Here is a 21,519-nt window from a genome sequence, read left to right as displayed (position 1 = left end):
TTTACCACAATCAATACCATGACCTTTCACATTTTCAATATCATTTGCAAAACAATCCTATCAGTCTCTAGCAGGCCCTCAGGTGAAGCTCAAAGACACTCCAGATGCTGGTCATGTGGACAGGACTTCTGCAAGTGGCCACTGAGCATGAGGGTCATGACCAGGACATAGTGTCTGAGAGAAAATACTAGGCTCTCTGCTTTTCAAAGGTTAAAAAAAAAAAAAAAAACACTGAAATGAGATTTGGGTGGGGGAAGAGGGTTGCCTCTCTGGAGACTCAAGGTTATCTAGGGGATAAATTATAATTGGTGCACTTTCCCTTGCATGCAGACTACTGCGTGGCAGTCTATATGTGATACGTGCATATGTGATACGTGCCTGTATCATGTTAGCATGCTAAGGCCCGTGTCTGTTGCACGTCACTCTGACAAAGGACTGAGTGCACTCACACAAGTTCCTTTAAATGCATTAGCTGTAGACTGGCTGCAGGCTATCAAGCCTCATTGACTTAATGGACATGGCTGGCTGACAGTTTCTGGTTTCTCCCTGGCTGGGGGCTACAGGGAAATGAGAGATAAGGCATATGCCATGCTTCAGGCAACTGCCAATTTACTGCTCTTTGGTGCCCTACTCAAGACTTCAACCAAAATCCCTCTGGGTTATTTGCCAGTGGTTAAAGTGCAGGCCTTCTTACCTTTCAGCATTATCATACTCTCAGCAATGCAGATGTCTATTAATTTGCATTGAAATAGGAGAAAAGAAGGTAATGCAAAAACTCCAACTGAAGCTATGTTTGTGTCGATAGGATGATTAAAGACACACTCATTCTTTATTATCACTATTTTAGGTCATCAAAGCTATGAAATAACTAATGGAAGAATGGGAATTATGCAGTGACCAAAAATGTTAACTATTTATCTTATGTGAACTATCTTATACAGTATTTTAGACTATTCAAAATATAATAACAGCTTTGCACTTTGCACTTTGTTCTCCCAACCAAGTTCATGAGAAGCCACCAGGGATGCTTTTTAAACAGTATTGAAGGAGTTGCAGTGTAAGGTGAACACTTGATGGCTGCTTTTCTTTACTACACAGTCTTGCCTTCAATATACTATATATCTACACTGGTTTGAGTTTTTCTGTAACTGCTGATCTCCTAGGATTTTCACACACAATAGTCGCTAGAGTTTACTCAGAATGGTGCCAAAAACAAAAAATATCCAGTCAGTGCCAGATATATGGATGGAAAAGCCTTGTTGATGAGAGAGGTCAACGGAGAATGGCCAGACTGGTTCAAGCTGACAGAAAGACTACTGTAACTCAGGTAACAACTCTGTACAATTGTAGTGAGGAGAATAACATCTCAGAATGAACCTTGAGGCTGATGGGATACAACAGCAGAAGACCATGTATTGCACTTTATTAGGACCATACTCTTCCAAATAAAGTACTAAGTGAGTGTTTATAAATATTAGGGCTGTCAGAACTAATTAAATTTTTCTTAATCATAATTAACGCATTTGCCGTTAATACAGCATAAACACTGGTGTGAAGGGCGAAACCTTTGTAATGTGTCCGCCCGGAGTCATTACACTGACTCACATGCCACAAACATAAACAACACGGCACCAGAGCCCTTCTACCAAGAGGAGCCTGCAAGCTTAGCATAAAACAATATAACGTGGCAGTCCCACAGACATTCTATGGGCGGTACTGTTGTAACACACTAGTTGACTGTTACGCTCTCTTCTATGATAGAGCCATGGAGGTTGTTATCTCAGTAAATAAAAGAATCTCTGACAGTACTTCCCTGTCAGTGATAAAATGATGGAGAAATGAGCTCTTAGCTCTATTTGATGTACAAAACAAGTCCAGATGGGACTTGTGATAGAAATCAAGTATTTTCCAACCTATGTAAGGCTTATTTTAATTACCGCAGAAGCACATCAAGTCTTAACTATCACTAAAATGCAGAATGAGGCTTTTTGTCTGCAAGTGCTTTTCATGTGGAGTTCAAAGCGGCGCTCAACGCTGGCATTGACGCTCTGATGCGAATCATGAATGCGGCTTCACGATTGCTCTAACAAAGTGGATAACCACAGTCTACCGGCAGATTACTATTGTGGAGGATGAGATTGTAAGGTATTTAATGGCCATTGCAATGAATATGCAACCTATTTGGGGGCTAGTTCGTTTAATTTGTCAACTCCCACTAAGACTTTGGGAAATGTTTAATGTTATTTGAATTGGTGCTATTTTAGTGCATTTCTATCTTTATATTGTGGAAGGCTTTGTTTAGAAAATTTTAATAAAGCATTATATTGTTACATATTGTTTTGTTTTCTTTCCTAAAATGTAAATAAATGAATGTTGACAAGAAAATAAGTATATATAGTGTCAGATTTTAGCACTTTCAAAATCTGCGATTAATCGTGATTAACTACAAAAAATTATGCAATTAAAATTTTTAATCAACTGACAGCACTAATATATATATATATATATACACTATATTGCCAAAAGTATTTGCTTATCTGCCTTTAGACGCATATGAACTTAAGTGACATCCCATTCTTAATCCATAGGGTTTAATATGACGTCGGCCCACCCTTTGCAGCTATAACAGCTTCAACTCTTCTGGGAAGGCTTAGGACCACAAGGTTTAGGAGTGTGTTTATGGGAATTTTTGACCATTCTTCCAGAAGCGCATTTGTGAGGTCAGACACTGATGTTGGACGAGAAGGCCTGGCTCGTAGTCTTCGCTCTAATTCATCCCAAAGGTGCTCTATCGGGTTGAGGTCAGGACTCTGTGCAGGCCAGTCAAGTTCTTCCACACCAAACTCGCTCATCCATGTCTTTATGGACCTTGCTTTGTGCACTGGTGCACAGTCATGTTGGAACAGGAAGGGGCCATCCCCAAACGGTTCCCATAAAGTTGGGAGCATGGAATTGTCCAAAATCTCTTGGTATGCTGAAGCATTCAGAGTTCCTTTCACTGGAACTAAGGGGCCAAGCCCAGCTCCTGAAAAACAACCCCACACCATAATCCCCACTCCACCAAATTTCACAATTGGCACAATGCAGTCAGACAAGTACCGTTCTCCTGGCAACCGCCAAACCCAGACTCGTCCATCAGGTTGCCAGATGGAGAAGTGTGATTCGTCACTCCAGAGAACGCGTCTCCACTGCTCTAGAGTCCAGTGGCGGCGTGCTTTACACCACTGCATCCGACGCTTTGCATTGCACTTGGTGATGTATGGCTTGGATGCAGCTGCTCAGCCATGGAAACCCATTCCATGAAGCTCTCTACGCACTGTTCTTGAGCTAATCTGAAGGCCACATGAGCTTTGGAGGTCTGTAGCGATTGACTCTGCAGAAAGTTGGCGACCTCTGCACACTATGCGCCTCAGCATCCGCTGACCCCGCTCTGTCATTTTACGTGGCCTACCACTTCGTGGCTGAGTTGCTGTCATTCCCAATCGCTTCCATTTTGTTATAATACCACTGACAGTTGACTCTGGAATATTTAGTAGCGAGGAAATTTCACGACTGGGCTTGTTGCACAGGTGGCATCCTATCACAGTACCACGCTGGAATTCACTGAGCTCCTGAGAGCGGCCCATTCTTTCACAAATGTTTGTAGAAGCAGTCTGCATGCCTAGGTGCTTCATTTTATACACCTGTGGCCATGGAAGTGATTGGAACACCTGAATTCATTTATTTGGATGGGTGAGCGAATACTTTTGGCAATATAGTGTATATATATATATATATATATATATATATATATATATATATATATATATATATATATATATATATATCATACATACACACAATGGTGGCCAAAAGTTTGGAATAATGTACAGATTTTGCTCTTATGGAAAGAAATTGGAACTTTTATTCACCAAAGTGGCATTCAACTGATCACAATGTATATTCAGGACATTAATAACGTGAAAAATTACTATTACAATCTGATAGAAAAAATGTTCAGAACTTCTTAAACTCTTAAACTACTAAACTCCTTGGCATTCTGGCAGTCAGTTTGTCCAGATACTCAGGTGACATTTCACCCCACACTTCCTGTAGCACTTGCCATAGATGTGGCTGTCTTGTCGGGCATTTCTCACGCACCTTACAGTCTAGCTGATCCCACAAAAGCTCAATGGGGTTAAGATCCATAACACTCATTTCCAATTATCTGTTGTCCAATGTCTGTGTTTCTTTGCCCACTCTAACCGTTTCTTTTTGTTTTTCTGTTTCAAAAGTGGCTTTTTCTTTGCAATTCTTCCCATAAGGCCTGCACCCCTGAGTCTTCTCTTTACTGTTGTACATGAAACTGGTGTTGAGCGGGTAGAATTCAATGAAGCTGTCAGCTGAGGACATGTGAGGCGTCTATTTCTCAAACTAGAGACTCTGATGTAATTATCCTCTTGTTAAGTTGTACATCTGGCCTTCCACATCTCTTTCTGTCCTTGTTAGAGCCAGTTTTCCTTTGTCTTTGAAGACTGTTGTGTACACCTTTGTATGAAATCTTAATTTTTTTGGCAATATCAAGCACTGAATAATCTTCATTCCTCAAAACAATTATTGACTGATGAGTTTCTAGAAAAAGCTAAGACATGCCAATCTATTGCATACTGTGGCAACTCAAAAACAAACACAAAGTCAATGTTAAGATTCATTTAATGAACCAAATAGCTTTCAACTGTGTTTGATATAATGGCAAGTGATTTTCTAGTACCAAATTAGCAATTTATCATAATTGCTCAAGGATAAGGTGTTGGAGTGATGGCTGCTGGAAATGGGGCCTGTCTAGATTTGATAAAAAATGTCATTTTTCAAATAGTGATGGTGCTGTTTTTTACATCAGTAATGTCCTGACTATACTTTGTGATAAGTTGAATGCCACTTTGGTGAATTAAATTACCAATTTCCTTCCGAAACAGCAAAATCTGTACATTATTCCAAACTTTTGGCTGCCAGTATATATATATATATATATATATATATATATATATATATATATATATATATATATATATATACCGTATATACTGCATATACTGAGACCGGTGCTAGTTGTCACAGGTGAAGGTTGTCACAATGGTTGACACAATCATCTCAGTAACGATAAGATTTAGAGTTAAAAGTCTAGTTGTCCAAATATGTGTTTTCTCTTGCAGGCAATGGTCAGCTATGTTATGAAGGCAGATTTTTAAAGATTTTAAACATGTCTCCACCAGTGTTCACACAAAACCTATGACACAGCTTTAACGGCAGATTTAATGGCAGAATGTCAATGCAAACCTCAGAATATAAATTGATCATTTCAAGCTGGAATCATCCAGCAGTCTACACAGAGTTCAGGAATCATACCTCCTTGGCTGTTTGTCATTCCAATGGAGCATGGAAAACAGACAGTCACAGCGAGAGAGACAGGACACAAGAGATACAACATGGGAACCACCCCATCTGTCCCTGAGGCAGCGCCACTTCCTCTCTCCAGTCATGGTTACCAGCATAGCAACGCTGGTCTCATGACCTCAGCAGGGTCACCATCTGCCTCTAGTGCTGGCACAAAGCCTGGCTAATGGTGAACACTGGTGGAGACTTGCGCAAAAAGGAGAAAGGCTCCCACTGGGACAGAGAGAGAGAGAGAGAGAGAGAGAGAGAGAGAGAGAGAGGGAGACAAACAGACACAGAGAGCGAGAGAGAGAGAGAGAGAGAGAGAGAGAGAGTAAAAGAAAAGGAGATAGTATAAGGCCTTCTTTCTGCCAACTGCAACACTCTCTTCCGTTCCAAATCTTATTTTTTGTGAAGTCTGTCTGCTAAACAATGGGAGCCAGATGTGGAAGCAATTGCATATCCACTGAAGGGCCACCAATAACTCAACCAGCTTTTCTACAAACTGCATTGTGTATCATAATGTACTGACATTTTCATCTTTAAAAACTGTCAAAATAATTCACCTATGAGAATCAACACTTCCGGTGAGAAACTGATTAAAGAGTGTTGCCTTTTGTTAAGGTGTTTGTTCTACACGTTAATGTACAGACCACAAATAAAATCTGAACAGAAACTGCATGAACTGTAGAATTTATTGTGCCCTGTGAACCAAAATCAATCTATTTGCGCATGTTTTAATGGCAAGAGATGATCCAATCAAAAGCTGCCCTTCTATGTTTTATAGATTATATAAATTGCCTAAAGAACTGAGTTTGCATGCTTGGTCATCTAAATAGCGACTGATGTTGTTCTTGTGACAATGACTACACCAAATAAAGATCAAAGAAGTGCATTGTGGGACAGGCGTGTCATTAGTACCATCAACACTTCAGGCCAAAGCGTCTACCTCCCCTCCTCTAATTAACTCTAACCCTAACTAACAGGGTGTGTTCAACAACATTGGTCGGAGGAGGTGATCTCAGATTGGCCTCCACATGCAATGCAGAACAATGACATCCACCATTCTGTGCATCTCTCATCTACCAATTCTCATCTACCAATTCTCATTAGTGGAGGATTGAGGAGAGATCACCTGATCTTAGACTTGCACCCATGGGGACTGATACAAAAGCAACATGTGCAGCATCTTTTGTATTGATTAGAGCTAAACTGATGAGATGCTGGGGGGAGATTGGCAGAAATTAAGAGGAGAAGCTTAAGAGAGATAAGGACTGAGTGAGACATTTTTGACTGAATTAAAGGCATATTCAAACCAAAATAAAAATTATCTAATCATTTACTCACCCTCATGCCATCCCAGATGTGTATGACTTTCTTTCTTCTGCTGAACACAAATAAAGATTTTTAGAAGAATATTTCAGCTCTTTAGGTCCTCACAATGCAAGTGAACTGGTACCAAAAATTTGAAGGTCCAAAAAGCATATTAAGGCAGCGTAAAAGTTCCTCATAAGGCTCCAGTGGTTAAAGCGATATGATAGGTGTGGGTAAGAAACATCAATATTTAAGTCCTTTTCACATTCTTTGTGCATATCGCCACCTACTGGGCAAGGAGGAGAATTTATAGTAAAAAAGGACTTAAATATTGATCTGTTTCTCACCCACACCTATAATATTGCTTCTGAAGATAAATATTTAACCACTGGAGTTGTGTGCATTACTTTTATGCTGCCTTTATGTGCTTTTGGAGCTTCAAAGATCTGGTCACTATTCAGTTGCATTGTATGGACCTTATGTGTTCAGCTGAAGAAAGAAACTCATACTCATCATCAAAAAGAGGTTAAATGATGAGAGAATTTTAGTTTTTGGGTTAACTATCTTGTATACTGTGTCTGGTACAATCAGAAATATCTATGTGCCATTAAATGGATAGTTCACCCAAAACTGCTAATTCTGTCATCATTTACTCACTTTCATATACTTTCGAACGCATTATGACTTTTTTCTTCCAAGGAACACAAGAGGATATATTTTGAAGAATGTTGATGCTGCTCTTTTGCATACAATGAAAGTGAATGGGGACTGAGGCTTTCATTCCCTTACATTTTATTCCTAATATCTATCTTTGTGTTCCACAGAAAAAAAGTCCTACGGGTTTGCAACGAGAAGTAAATAATGACAAACATTTCATTTTTAAGTGTAATATCCCTTTAAAAGAATTTAATCTGCCAGTCTGATCTGAAAAATAATGATCATTTATTTCATGTGTGTGCTTTAGTTGGGAAAAGGGATCCGTCATTTAACTTCTCCTCAAAGTGCCCCTGCTAATCTAAGTGTAATCAAAAGAAGCTAAACAGGAAACATAACAATCACTGGGCTTCACTCTAATCTTATCGTTAAACAGTATCCATGTTCACACACACACACACACACACACACACACACACACACACTGTTTTACACTAGCATTGCCTCGGTCAGTACATTCATATGCACTTTAAAAGTTACATTTCAGTCGGACTAGAACAATAATTTGTGTTTTTAAAATGTCATGTAAATGCTTCAGTCCAATTGAAATCATCCGATGTTTACAAAGTTGGACAAACAGACCTAGATAATACCCGTTAATCAGACAGCAATTGGCCTCATCGTGCTCATGCTCTGAAAGACAGAAATGATGCACAAAATGTATTACTGGCACTTCTTCAGCTAACATCCTTCCTTGAAATATTTGATGTACTCTATGCTCAGACAGACTGATGATTGAATCTCGACTACACAAAACCCCACTGTAGCTTGATTATAACTGTGTATGTAAACATACTGAGTGGTACTCACACAGACAGAGGTGAAAATATATAATGAGAGTATGGGGTGTGCAAAATAACAGTTCACAAGTTCACTGGTTCATATAGTACTAGAGCACATTAAGTGGTTAAATCTATATCTTCAGAAGCAATATGATAGGTGTGGGTGAGAAACAGATCTATATTTAAGTCCTTTTTCACTATCAATCTCCACTTTCACTTTCACTTTTTTCTTTTGTTTTTGGTGACTTACATAGGGAGGAGAATTTATAGTAAAAAAGAAATTAAATATTGATCTGTTTCTCCCCCACACTAATCATATAGCCTCTGAAGATATAGATTGAACCACTGGAGTAGTGTGGATTACTTTTATGCTACATTTATGCTACAGCATGTTTTGTTTTGACATTTTGTTACGTCATATGATGAATGGCAAACACATGTCAATTACCACAATGTCCCCCACAGAGGCCATGTGCGCTCGTGACTCATCACAGCGAGTCAAAAGATGAGGACCTTTGTGTGGTGGTGGTGTTGCGCCACAGGCTGCAGGATCGTGGCACTATGGCACTAAAAGGCTCACGGGGGCCCTGTGTTTCTAAGAATAGCTCTCTGGAAGAGGAGGGGAAGAGCATAATGATTAGCCACAGTCTGGGAATCACAAGGTTTAGGGGGTTCAGCGCAGTCAAAGACACTATCACAAGTATCGGCTCCGTCTTTCTCCTTGAGCTCAAATGCCTCAATGACATTTTAATAAGTGGTCAGCTGAGATAAGGGCCACTGAGGCTGTAATGACTGATAATCACTGACCAGAGGCCGGACATTGCACAATGGTAAGAGCCCGGGGCACGGTCTGGGCTGTTGGCCAGAAGCCATCACACACACATATGTGGACACAAAGGCGTGCGAGCGCAAGACACACATGCACACACACACAGCAGGGGTCCCTGTGGCTATGGCCAAGCAAAGATCTCTTTCATCCTGATCATCAAAGAGCCAGGCTAGTACGGAGAGTATTAAATATCCTTACTAAGAGTGACACAGAGGGATGCAGCATTCACTCTGACGTTGAGTCCGCTGCTGCTTTATACCATAACTAAATGGCTCATGTCCCAAACCTGTGGCCTTATATACTCCTAAACATTACAGCAGCCAAAAAAAGTGACAGCATTCATTTCAGTGCAGCTTCTCAGACATCACTAGGGGCCTCCCAGCCTATTGTCATATCATGTTGCCAACTAACAAAGACACTAACTTCACCGGGCCCTTTGAAAGTAACTTGATATGGCACATTGATATTAATTTCACTAAATAAAGCAGAAATACTGATGTTTATAGACAACAAACACTTTTTGTATTGTTAAGGCAACAAATTATTAGCTTAAGTATTATTTGTGAAAATGATGTTGACAAAACTGCAATACTGATTGTTTTCAATTGAGTAGTTGAAAACAAAATTACTGTGCATTTGAAAGCTTGCCGCCAACTGCTGATCACTGGAATTTGTCAGAATGCTTGTCAAGTACATTGTGTTCTGTTACAAAGTTCTACAGAGAGTCTTGCTGTGCTCTTGGTCTGACAGCAAATGAGAGAATCATCTGGGATGTGTTCTTTCTTGCTGAGAAACTCACTCTCTCTCTGTCTGTCTCTCTGTCTTTCACTGCTTGGCTGACTTTCACTCCATGTCCCTCGTTAGCTCTAACACACTGTAACGAAACACAATTACTGTTAAGGGGGGAAGAAAAGGGGCCGTGACGGGCAAAATAAAGAAACTTGTGCTGGCAAGCCGCACTGAAGAGGCATTAGTGAGCCAATGTTTCTGTCCCATGCCCATTCAGCACGCCGCACACTCCTCCACACACCGAAATCACACACACATACTCCTACACATATTATACTAAGTTCTAATAGGCAAAAGTAAAAGGCATATATATTCTTAATCTTATTATGACCAAGAGATATTTTATTTAAATTACATGAAATTGTTTAATTAAAAGTTATTTCAGAAACTTCCCCAAAACTGTACTTTTGAAAATTAAGTGCACTAAAAGGAATAAATAAGTTTAAAATTATGCAGTACAGTTGGGCATAGGTATACATTGCATTCAGAAAGTATACACTCTATACCCCATAAAGACAAAGCAAAAACCAGAATTTTGATACATTTGAAAAGTTATTCAAATGAAAAAACTGAAATACCACACTGATATAAGTATTCAGACCCTTAACTCAGTACTTAGTTGAAGCACCCTTGGCAGTGATTACAGCCTCAAGTCTCTTTGGATATGATGCGACAAGCTTTGCACACCTAGATTTGGGGATTTTCTGCCATTCTTCTGTGCAGATCCTCTCAAGCTCTGTCAGGCTGGATGGGGACCGTCAATGGACAGCCATTTTCAGGTCTCTCCAGAGACGTTCGATTTGGTTCAAGTCCTTGCTCTTGCTGGGCCACTCAAAGACATTCACAGAGTTGTCCCTAAGCCACTCTTGTGTTGTCTTGGCTGTGTGCTTAGGGTCATTGTCCTGTTGGGAGATGAACCTTTGGTCCTGAGTGCTCTGAACCAGGTTTTCATTAAGGATATCTCTGTATTTTGCTGCGTTCAGCTTTCCTTCAACCCTGACCAGTCCCCAGGTCCCTGCCACTGAAAAACACCCCCACAGCATTATGCTACCACCACCATGCTTCACCGTTGGGATGGTATTGTGCAGGTGATGAGCGGTGCCTGGTTTCCTCCAGACATTATGCTTGAAATTGAGGCCAAACAGTTCAATCTTCATTTTATCAGACCAGAGAATCTTGTTTCTCACAGTCTGAGAGTCTTTTAGGTGTTTTTTAGCATGTCTTGCACTGAGGAGAGGCTTCCATCTGGCCACTCTGCCATAAAGCCCAGATCAGTGAGTATTGCAGTGATAGAAGTCTTCTGCAAGTTTCTCCCATCTCCACAAATGATCTCTGGAGCTCAACCAGAGTAACCATCAGGTTCTTGGTCACCTCTCTTACCAAGGCCCTTCTCCCCCGATTGCTCAGTTTGGCCAGGAGGCCAGCTATAGGAAGAGTCCTGGTTGTTCCAATCTTCTTCCATTTAAGAATTATGGAGACCACTGTGCTCTTGGGAACCTTCAATACAGCCGAAATTTGTTTGTAGCCTTTCCCAGATCTGTGCCTCTACACAATCCTGTCTCTGAGCTCTGAAGGCAGTTCCTTTGATCTCATGGCATGGTTTTTGCTCTGATATGCATTTTCAGCTGTGAGACCTTATATAGACAGGTGTGTGCCTTTCCAAATCATGTCCAGTCAATTGAATTTGCCACAGGTGGTAATCAAAGTGTGGAAACATCTCAAAGATGATCAAGAGAAATGGGATGCACCTAAGCTAAATTTAAAGTGTCATAGCAAAGGGTCTGAATACTTATATCAATGTGATATTTCAGTTTTTTCTTTTTTATAAATTTGCAAAGTTATCATAAATTGGGTTTTTGCTTTGACATTATGGGGTATGGAGTGTAGATTGATGTGAAAAAATAAATAAATAATATAAAGCATTTTAGCATAAGGGTGTAACATAACAAAATGTGAAAAATGAAGGGGTCTGAATACTTTCTGAATGCACTGTATGGGCCCCAAACATACTTCACGCAAGTATGCAAAAGCAGACGTGAGCGCTTTGCCAATGCATGGTCAACACGTGTGTCAGGGTTTATGCAGGGAAGAGATGAGAGAGTGAAGATCCATACGCAGAACTTTAGTATTAAACAACAGAAGAGGAAACAACAATGAAGATAACACAAACTCAGCAGCAGTATGCTGGTAAATAACACACTACATACAAACAAGAACTGGCAAAGGAACAAGGAATAAGAGGGTATATATATACACATGGGATAACAAGATAAATGGGGAACACCTGGGATATAATTAAGGAAGGAACTGAAGACAGAGACAATGGAGGGAAACAAAGGAACTTTCAAAATAAGAGTCATAACAGGAATCCAAAACGTGACAGCATGGTCCCGTTGTACATACATTATGTACGCTCGTGCATTGCTCTGGCGGTTGCCAACATTGGACCACAAGGGGGTGAAAGAGTTTTTTAGGCACCACAAAACTGGATGTGGTGGAGTCAACAGATGAGGACTGTGCTTTTGTATTTGCTAAAAAGACGACAGAAAAATATGTTTGTATAATATAACTTGTTCGGCAAGACTCTCCTCAAATTGCTGCTCCGCCATGACAGTTGTTGATTGAAAAAAGAAAATCTGCAGTAGTGCCCCTTGCGGCAATGCTGAGAATACAGTGTGTACTTGCATTATGTTATGAATTGCGCTCTGACACAATACACAACGAATCATGATATCGAGCTTGCGTAGCAAGATGCGTTTGCGTTTGGCAAGACACTCCTCAATTTGCTGCTCCGCCATGGCAGTTGTTGACTGAAAAAAGAAAATCTGCTGTAGTGCCCTGTAACACAGCCCTTTGTAGGTGTAACTCGGGCAGGTCGCAATTACTGCGGTCTTATCAATTTGGGGATGCACCTGGCCATGACCCAAGTGGATGCCCAGATACCGTACTTCCACCCGTCCAATTTCACACTTCTTAGGGTTTGCCGTAAGTCACGCCCGTCACAGTGACCTCAAGACAGCTCTCAGATGTTGAGTGTGCCGGTGCCAATCATTACTATAAATAATAATGTCATCAAGATAAGCAGCGACATAGGCAGAGTGTGGGTGGAGAATTCTGTCCCTGAGGCACTGAAACGTGGCTGGGGCCCCAAACAAATCGAAAGAAAGGGTGACAAATTGGTGTAAGCCAAACAGAGTGGAAAATGCAGTTTTTTCTCAGGACATGGGAGTTAAGGGAATCTGCCAATATCCCTTTGTCAAATCCAGTGTTGAATAAAAGTGAGCCGCACCTAACCGATTGAGCAGTTCGTCAATGCAGGTCATTGGATACGCGTTGAATTTAGACACCTTGTTGACTTTTCTGAAATCCACACAGAACCAAACCGACCCATCGGCCTTGGGTAACAGGACCACTGGGCTGGACCAGTCACTGTGGGATTCCTCGATTACCCCCATATCGAGCATGGACTTGATTTCTTCACGTAACACTTGTTTTTTGTGTTCGGGTAACCAATAGGGGCGACTGCGCACTACCACCCCTGGGGTTGTCTCAATGTGGTGTTCTATGAGATTTGTAAAATCGGTAAGAGGCGAGAACATGTCAGAGAATTCTCCTTGCAACCTGGCAACCTCCGTGACATGTGATGGTGAGAGGTGGTCTCTGCAAGTGACCGAGGTGACTTGATCGGTGGCTTTTAAGTTCACCTCCAGTCCGAGCTCCTCCCTCTCTGGAACCACCATCGCCAAAGTAACGGGGACCGCCTCTCTCCATGGTTTTAGGAGATTGAGGTGGTAAATCTGACATGCTCCACCTCTATCCGTTCGTTTAACCTCAAAATCGATTTCCCCGACTCACCATGTGACCTCAAAGGGTCCTTGCCACTTGCCGAGTAATTTAGAGCTCGATGTGGGGAGTAATACAAGAACTTTATCTCCCGGTGTAAATTCTCGTAGCCGAGTACACCTATTATACAGCCGGCTTTGATGTTCTTGAGCCTGGAGCAAATTCTCCTTTGTTAATTGCCCCAGTGTGTGGAGTTTTGCTCTCAGGTCAAGAACGTATTGAATATTGTTTTTGCTGTTTGAAGGTCCCTCCTCCCAATTTTCTGGCAGGACGTTGAGCACGCTGCACGCTCGATGCCCGTACAATAATTCAAATGGCTCTAATGGCCCGACGAGGTCCATGCCAATTCTTTCGAAGGGGACCTCGATCAATGGAAGGGGGTGCAAAGGTTTTTTTGGGGTGGCTGCGGGATTCACCAGCTGACATTCACGGCATGCCGCACACCACCTGCACACATCCCCATGAATGCCCGGCCAGTAGAAACTGGCCATCAGATGGTTTAGTGTTTTTTCCTGCCCTAAGTAACTCGCCATTGGATTATGATGAGCCTTCTGGAACAGCATTTCCCAACAGCTCTTTGGCATTAACAATTGGGTTGTATCCTCCTTTGTCTGAGTGTCCTGCATAACTCAATACAACCAATCCTTAATAATCGAAAAATACAGGTATGAGAGTGCAATGTCTGGCTGGAGATGTTGACCATCAGTCACTTTCACTTGGTCAAAGGCATGACTAAGGGTCTTGTCTCGCGTCTGCTCCAGAGAGAAATCCCCTGCAGGGAATCCTCTAAGGGCAGGGGCAGCGGCTTCCCCATCCCTTGCATCATCCTGACGTGGAGCTGATGTAGATGGCCCCAGCACCGCATCCCCAGCCAGTGAATCGCACACCACACACTGATACACTTTGTTAATGGGCCCATCAACACAAATTCACCTCAATAATGTTGTAAATTCCGGCCAATTTGTACCCCAAAATTAGTGGATAGGTGAGGTGGGGACTAACTGCCGCCTCTATTCTATGCTTTTTAACTCTGAATTGAATAATGACAGGCACTAAAGGATAATTGTGAATATCCCCATGCACGCGCCTCACCCTCACCCAGCGTGCTGCATCCAAAGCCTCACCTTGGACCAAGCGTTGATGAATTGAGATTTGATTACAGTCTGAATCCACCAAGGCTTGATATGTATCCCCTTGGATACTCACCTGTATCCGGTACGTCCCAGCTCGATCTTGAGCGGCCTGTGGAATCCAAACCAACGCCCCCACCTCCATCAGCTGGCATTGGTCCTGGAAATGCCCAGGCTTCCCACAGAGCCAGCAGACCAGCCCAGACCGGCCCAGTGGCTGCGGAGTCGCCAACCTGTGAGGGAGAGGAGACAGCCGCAGATGGAACAGGAGGGTTGGGGAAGCTCCGGATCTGGAAAGCAGGTTTTGGGAGCAGGAACGGGGGAGGATGGAGACGTGGAAGGGTGAGAGAAAGAGAGAGAGAGAGGCCCCCAGATACGTTGCCAGATGGTCCTCCGCCAGTTGGACAGCCTGGTCTTGTGATGCCGGACAGTGGCACTGGACCCATTCCGCAGTTCTTCTCGGCAACCAGGCAATTAATTGTTCCAGCACCACAAGATCTTCCACTTCGTCAGCGTCATGCTCCTCTGCCAGCAGCCACCGGTGACAGGCGTCACGGAGCTGCTGGGCGAATGTGAACAGGCGGCCGAGCTCGCTAAATGTCAGCAAGCGAAAGTGCTGTCGGTGCTGTTCTGGACTCCGGCCGACCCGTTGCAAGATGGCTTGCTTCAAGTACTTATACCCCAGGTGGTTGGCGACTGGGAGTGCGGCCAGTTCTCCCGACAGCAGTGGCAGCAGCCTGACCGTCCACTGGGTCTCTGTCCATCCCGATGCTTCCGCCACCCGCTCAAACAACTCTACGAATGCCTCTGGGTTGTCTTCTTGTCCCATCTTCATGAGCATGAAGTGGGACATGGCGGGGGCAGCGGTTGGGGTTGCATCGGTAGAATCCGCCTGGATTATCAAGCTCCGCAGCACCTGTCGATCGTCCGCTTCAGCTTGCAGGAGGGCCTGGAAGTGCTGCTCCTGTTCCTGAGTCTGATGTTGATTTTGGTGGATGCTGGCGAGGGTCTTGATAGGTTCGGCGAAGGGCAAGGACTCACTGTAACACATCCCTTTGTAGGTGTAGAAAGGAGGAAGTGGGAGCCATCTTAAACACTCCAACGAAAACTTTATTCACTCTGAACAATTAAACTCTGTTTGGGCTTTTCAGCCATAGCACACACACAGGTTCAGTTCTCTCTCTCTCCTCTGGGCTTCTTGTCTCCCCTTTATCTCCCCAATGTCGCTCACTGAAACACAGAACAGCTGTTAGAGAAATTCCCTTCCCATTCATTCCTCCTGGCCTTGCTCTCCATTCACAAACCAGCGCTCGGCTACGGCCCCATCACCACATGCCCTTTGCGGCAACACTGAGAATACAGTGCGTACTTGCGTTAGGATGTGAATTGTGCTCTGACACATTTCACAACGCAACGATGCAACGTGAAATCGAGCTTGCGTAGCAAGATGTGTCTGCGTTCACATACTTTGAGTACATATGTTTGGGCCTTATATGTGTTTTGTCAACTTCTGGTACTTTTAACACTGTGGACTTTTAGAAAGTAAAGTCTTGTCTGTACTGTATTTTCTCACTAGTTTCATGTTCTTATATAAATAATGTCCAACAGTGTATGTACATGCATCACAGGAGGTTTATGTCATTGTTTTTGTTTTTTTTCATTTTTTCTGAAAGTAATGAAAATTTGTGTTTAATAAAATTCTGTGGTGGAAATGAGAGTGACAGAAACGACACTTTTTAATGTTTTTGAAATAAAATTGACAACTCCTTTGCCTTACAAAGGTTCATTTCATAGCTAAGATTTTATGTATCCTAAATACACCCAGTAATATATACAAAATCTGTGAAATTGCCAGCATGAAGATTATTGCTCTGTAAAATAAGAGTGTTTCTTACAAAAGTCACTGTTGCAGAGTTTAGCCCAAAAGCCCATTTTGACTAGAGCTGCTTGTCAATCAGGCTATTGTTGGCGTGTGTAGAGCCGCAGACAATGGCTCTTTGTCTCTGGACCAGTGTAGACGGCCTGGCTTTGCCTCTACCACTAGAAATCCTTCTCTGTTTACTGAGAATAAATCAGTCTTTTCAGCCGGGTCTCCTTTGATAAACCTCACACCACTACAAGACTGCTACAGCAGATATGTGCAAGTACAAATGGGCACTTTTAGATGCACCAGCGTTTGCTTTGATTTCAGCTTTATACCTGTGTCCCTCTGGACAAGAGTTTATATTCTTTGATCCTGAAAGCCACAAAAGGTGACTTTGTGTTTGATGTGACATGATTACTTTGTACAAAACGGCACTTCAGTCCATATCTCAATGTATCATAAAAATATCCTGTTTAAGCTTACACCACTCATTTTAAGAAACTGTTTTGGTGTTTAGTTAGTGTTTCATGGACTGTTGATACCTTCCAATGTGTGTGTGTTAGGAGTACACAGTCAGAGAAATGTTTCTGTGGCATTGTTCTTTCCCCACCCCCAATGCAGCCGAACTGTTTCAGCTGCCGGCACGAGGAGGGCTTTATGCCTCTCCCACCTCTTGAGTTAACAGCCTGGGTCAAAGGTTAGAGCAGGACAAATGTCCTGAGAGGAGAGGAGAGGAGAGGCAGGGTTCCCACTCTTTTCAACCAATGAATTTCCATGACTTTTCCATGACTTAAAAGATAATTTCCATGCCCAAACATTTAGCCTTCCATTCTGAAAATGGCACCGAAATCACATAATCACAAATTTGTAAAAAACAAAACCACACCACTGTTTGATAAAAGTTCAACTGAAAACATTTAATTTTAAATTTAACCCATACAAACACATTGCGTGAATCCTAAAATGGGCAGGGATTAATGGCACATCGTTGTCTCTAAGGGTGATTTCACACTTGGTTCGATTGCTTGGACCGCATCTGGGTTTGTTTCCTCGCTCCTCCCCCTGCCCCCACTTGTCTCTGTTCACATTATATTATTTTGGTCCGAACCATGTTACGTCATCAACGTGAGTACAAACAGCAGCTGTTTACCACTGTAACTAGGCAACAACTCAAGAAGACATCAGCTTCGCTGTGTTATTAAAGTTAATTAATCTCTTTGGATTTACAACCAAAACTTTACATGCACAAAACGACACTTGTGTTTGTCTCCCAAGGATACACTGAATGTGCAATGATGTGATGAAAATTAGCGTTTGTCTGCCGCGAGCCTGCAGATGCGTTGCAAGAGATGTGAAGAATGTGAGCTGCTCTCTGAAGGGGATTTATTTTGACCCAAGCAGGTGTGAGAAATGCATTATACCATAATAATTGCGATCGGGAGCCTGCAAAGACGCGAATTATACGTCATCACAAGCGGTTCACTTTAGGGCTGGGCAATAGGATGATGTAATTGTATATCGACGATATCTTACAAAGAACCCGATGCTGATTGTGATACTCAATTGACCGAAGATGATCGACAATATCGGGAAATGGAAAAACCAAGGATCTGGGAAGTCAGCAAATATATTAAACAGTTGCCCATGGTGTGAAACTAGCACCCACAAAATGTAATGAGGCTGAATCAAGTTCGCAAGCTCTTCGTCCAAATGTATTTCATGCGCGGGTAGATTTGCTCTTCTACCCACAACAGGCAGGCGACCTGTAAGACATCTCAGAGTGACACATGACAAGAAATGCTGTTAGACACAAAGACGCGTGCTTGAATAAACACATTTTATTATATTTTTAAGAACAGTCTAAGAAAAGACATCAATGCTCATGTCTGATTCGCTGTTTGTTCAGAGGTGTGCACCACGAGCCTGTCTCGTGGAATAAGCACATGTAAAGAGTTATCACTCTTTTTTTCTCCGTTTCACTCATCTGAAAACTGTTTACAAGAATAATGTCGTCTATAAGAATGATCTCCGATCATCTCAGGAGGTGCTGTGAGTTTAGTTTGCTTTATTTCCACGGACCAGTTTGCGCTTAACATGCACTGTGAACACATCTCTTCAGGTTTAGTAATATATTTCTTTGTATTAAAGAAACAAAGATGAAAGTGATTAAATCATAAAATAATACAAGACACATTCACCTTGAACCTAAAATTTAGTTCTATTTTATTTTCTTTAGGCAGCATTAACTGTATTACCAAAACACAATATAAACACAAATTCAATAAGAACTCACATTTAGCAGCATTATTTTGGGAACACAAGGGAATTTATTAGGCTTTATTATTATGATTATTATCATCTTTACATTTATAATTGTCTTTAGTTCTTAATCTGTAGGCTATTAGTAATTTTCCACCTGTTGTCCTTGATGTATAGTTGTGTGATGGCAAATGCGGCCATTGGAGACAGTGAATGTTTGGATTTGGGGAGGTGCTTATTTATAAGATTTTCATAGTTTTACATATCGCCCAGCCTTAGTTCACTTCCGTGATTTGGTATGATTGCGTTCATATCAGCAGCAACGTGTACACCCAAGTTCGAAAAACAGTGTTCACATTTTCTAATCGAACCGAACTTTGGTGTCATTCGAACCCAGGTGCGCACCAAAAGTGCTAGAGTGAAAGCACCCTAATTGGCCAGGTAATCTAAATAACATGAAATATTTTAAACTCTTCACCATGTGTTTTTAATCCAGTGCAACGTAACACCCTGGTTAATATATTTTAGGACAGAGCATAATAAATACAAATATATGAACTATAAAAAAATTCTATGATTTTTCAATGACCTTAAGTAATTTCCATGAATTTTCCAGGCCTGGAAATCAAAATTTTAAAATTCCCAGATATTTCCAGGTTTTCCATGACCTGGAGAGGAGAGGAGAGGAGAGGAGAGGAAATACAAGGGGACGCTGTGGATCTGGTCTTTTCTGAGTCCCCACCCTGCTCAGTTGGACATAAACAAATAAACATGCACTCACACCCACAGTGAGCAAGAGAAGAAAGAGAGAGAGGGAGGGAGGGAGAGAGAGAGAGAGAGAGAGAGAGAGAGAGAGAGAGAGAGAGAGAGAGAGTGAGTGAGTGCAGGACAGAAAAATGAGGACAAGCCAGCTGTTACCATTGCAACTTAGTGTGAGGTGAATGACAGCTCATTAAACTTCAAAGGTCAAATGAAGCTAGTAGTGACAAGGCTTCTTTGTAGAAGAGACTCCTATATGTTGGGGAAAAAAATTATACCTTCCGTCTAATTAAAATTTCTAATCTTGCTTCAGTGGAAAACACCTAACTTTTTCAGCAACCATATGATTATATTAATCTCAGTGTACAAGCAAGTTTGTCATACACTCAATACACCATAGACTAAATAATAATAATAATAATAATAATAACAAATTATTCTTGCACTCTAATCTCTATTTTGGCTAGTACTTTTTCTAATGCATTTGAAACTTTGTAATGCAGCATTTTTTTTAATGTTACTGTCTCCTTAAGATGAATCGTTTGCATTATATCCTTCTTTATTTTGTAAGTTCCTTTGGATAAAAGCATCTGCTAAATAATTACAAATAAATCTGCTAAAAAAACACATCTTTTCTATGCACTCTTGGCCATGCACTCTTAAATGCAATTGCAACTTTGTAATGCAGAACTTTTTCATACTACTGTCTCCTTAAGATGAATTGCTTATGATATATAATTCCTCTTTTGTAATTCGCTTTGGATAAAAGCATCTGCCAAATGAATAAATGTAAATGTAAATAAATGTAAATGTGTAATCACTTGAACATTGTGTGTTACTTTAAAATATCACATTTTAAGATTACTATTATCACAGCTTGATCAAGGTCATTGTAAACGCACAAGCACAGTACAAATTTGTGATTAGCTCCAGAAGTGCAACAATTCTATAATAAAATCTAGCTCAGACTAAAACTGATTTGTGTTTCAAAAGATTTATTTGTGTTATTTTGTGTATGGAAACTGAGGTACAGATCATGAGCTATTTGTTCTGCATTTTTTATTATAATGTTATATCCTCCTACATCGCCTGCATGCACACATATTATGTACATACAATACAGCAATATTATGATTTCCCCAATAATCCACAAGAGAAACTCAACACAGTTATGAGTATAGCAAGGATTTTGTTCAATGAAAACACCTCCACTGCCCTCTTGTGGTCTTCCAAATAAATAAATAAACGCTTGTGCAGGGAAAACCCCTCAAGCAAATTTTTGAAAAGGAAAGTTTGCATTTTCACATTATTTAGAGTGTTATAGAACAAAGGCCTAAGGTTAGATACTGGAGAGTGCTAAAAGCATCAAAAATAGAATGGTCCACACTCTAGATAATCTAATGGACTGTACACCCCCAATAGAGGCATGGTTCATTAGACTTTTCAGAGAGTGGATCGGTCCATTGCTTGTGTAAATAAATGGTTTGCAGTGTACAGGCCCAGCGCTGTTCCACATGCTGAACAGCTAATGGGGCACAGAGATTCTGATAATGACCCACTCTCAGGTAAACCATAGCCTGACACATAACCACTCTTCATGGGAATGCTTTGGTCCCCGGAAATATGCACATTTTCTAGCCATGTTTTCAAAAACACTAGTGCGCTTGTGGTGGGTGGGCTTGGAAATCTGAGATCTGTTCCAACAGAGATGGCGCATATGTGTTAACCTGTTAGAAAGATTTGAGCTGGGAATCCAATAATTGAAGAGATTAGCAGGCTGATTATATCCTGTTTGCATTCACAGAGACAATACTGTGAGTGTGA

At 41.5% G+C, this 21,519-nt stretch overlaps 1 protein-coding gene across 3 annotated transcripts in view; it reads right to left on the bottom strand.

The window, feature by feature from the left end:
- The window catches only part of LOC127451449 (potassium voltage-gated channel subfamily KQT member 1-like), a 56,623-nt gene that overhangs the window by 11,967 nt on the left and 23,137 nt on the right, over positions 1 to 21,519 (bottom strand). The gene's annotated exons all lie outside the window — the stretch shown is intronic.

This window comes from Myxocyprinus asiaticus, chromosome 2, assembly GCF_019703515.2.
Source record: "Myxocyprinus asiaticus isolate MX2 ecotype Aquarium Trade chromosome 2, UBuf_Myxa_2, whole genome shotgun sequence".
NCBI classification, from domain to species: Eukaryota; Metazoa; Chordata; class Actinopteri; order Cypriniformes; family Catostomidae; genus Myxocyprinus; species Myxocyprinus asiaticus.
The sequence above is the reverse complement of the archived record's forward strand: the minus strand, read 5'-3'. Positions and strand labels throughout refer to the sequence as shown.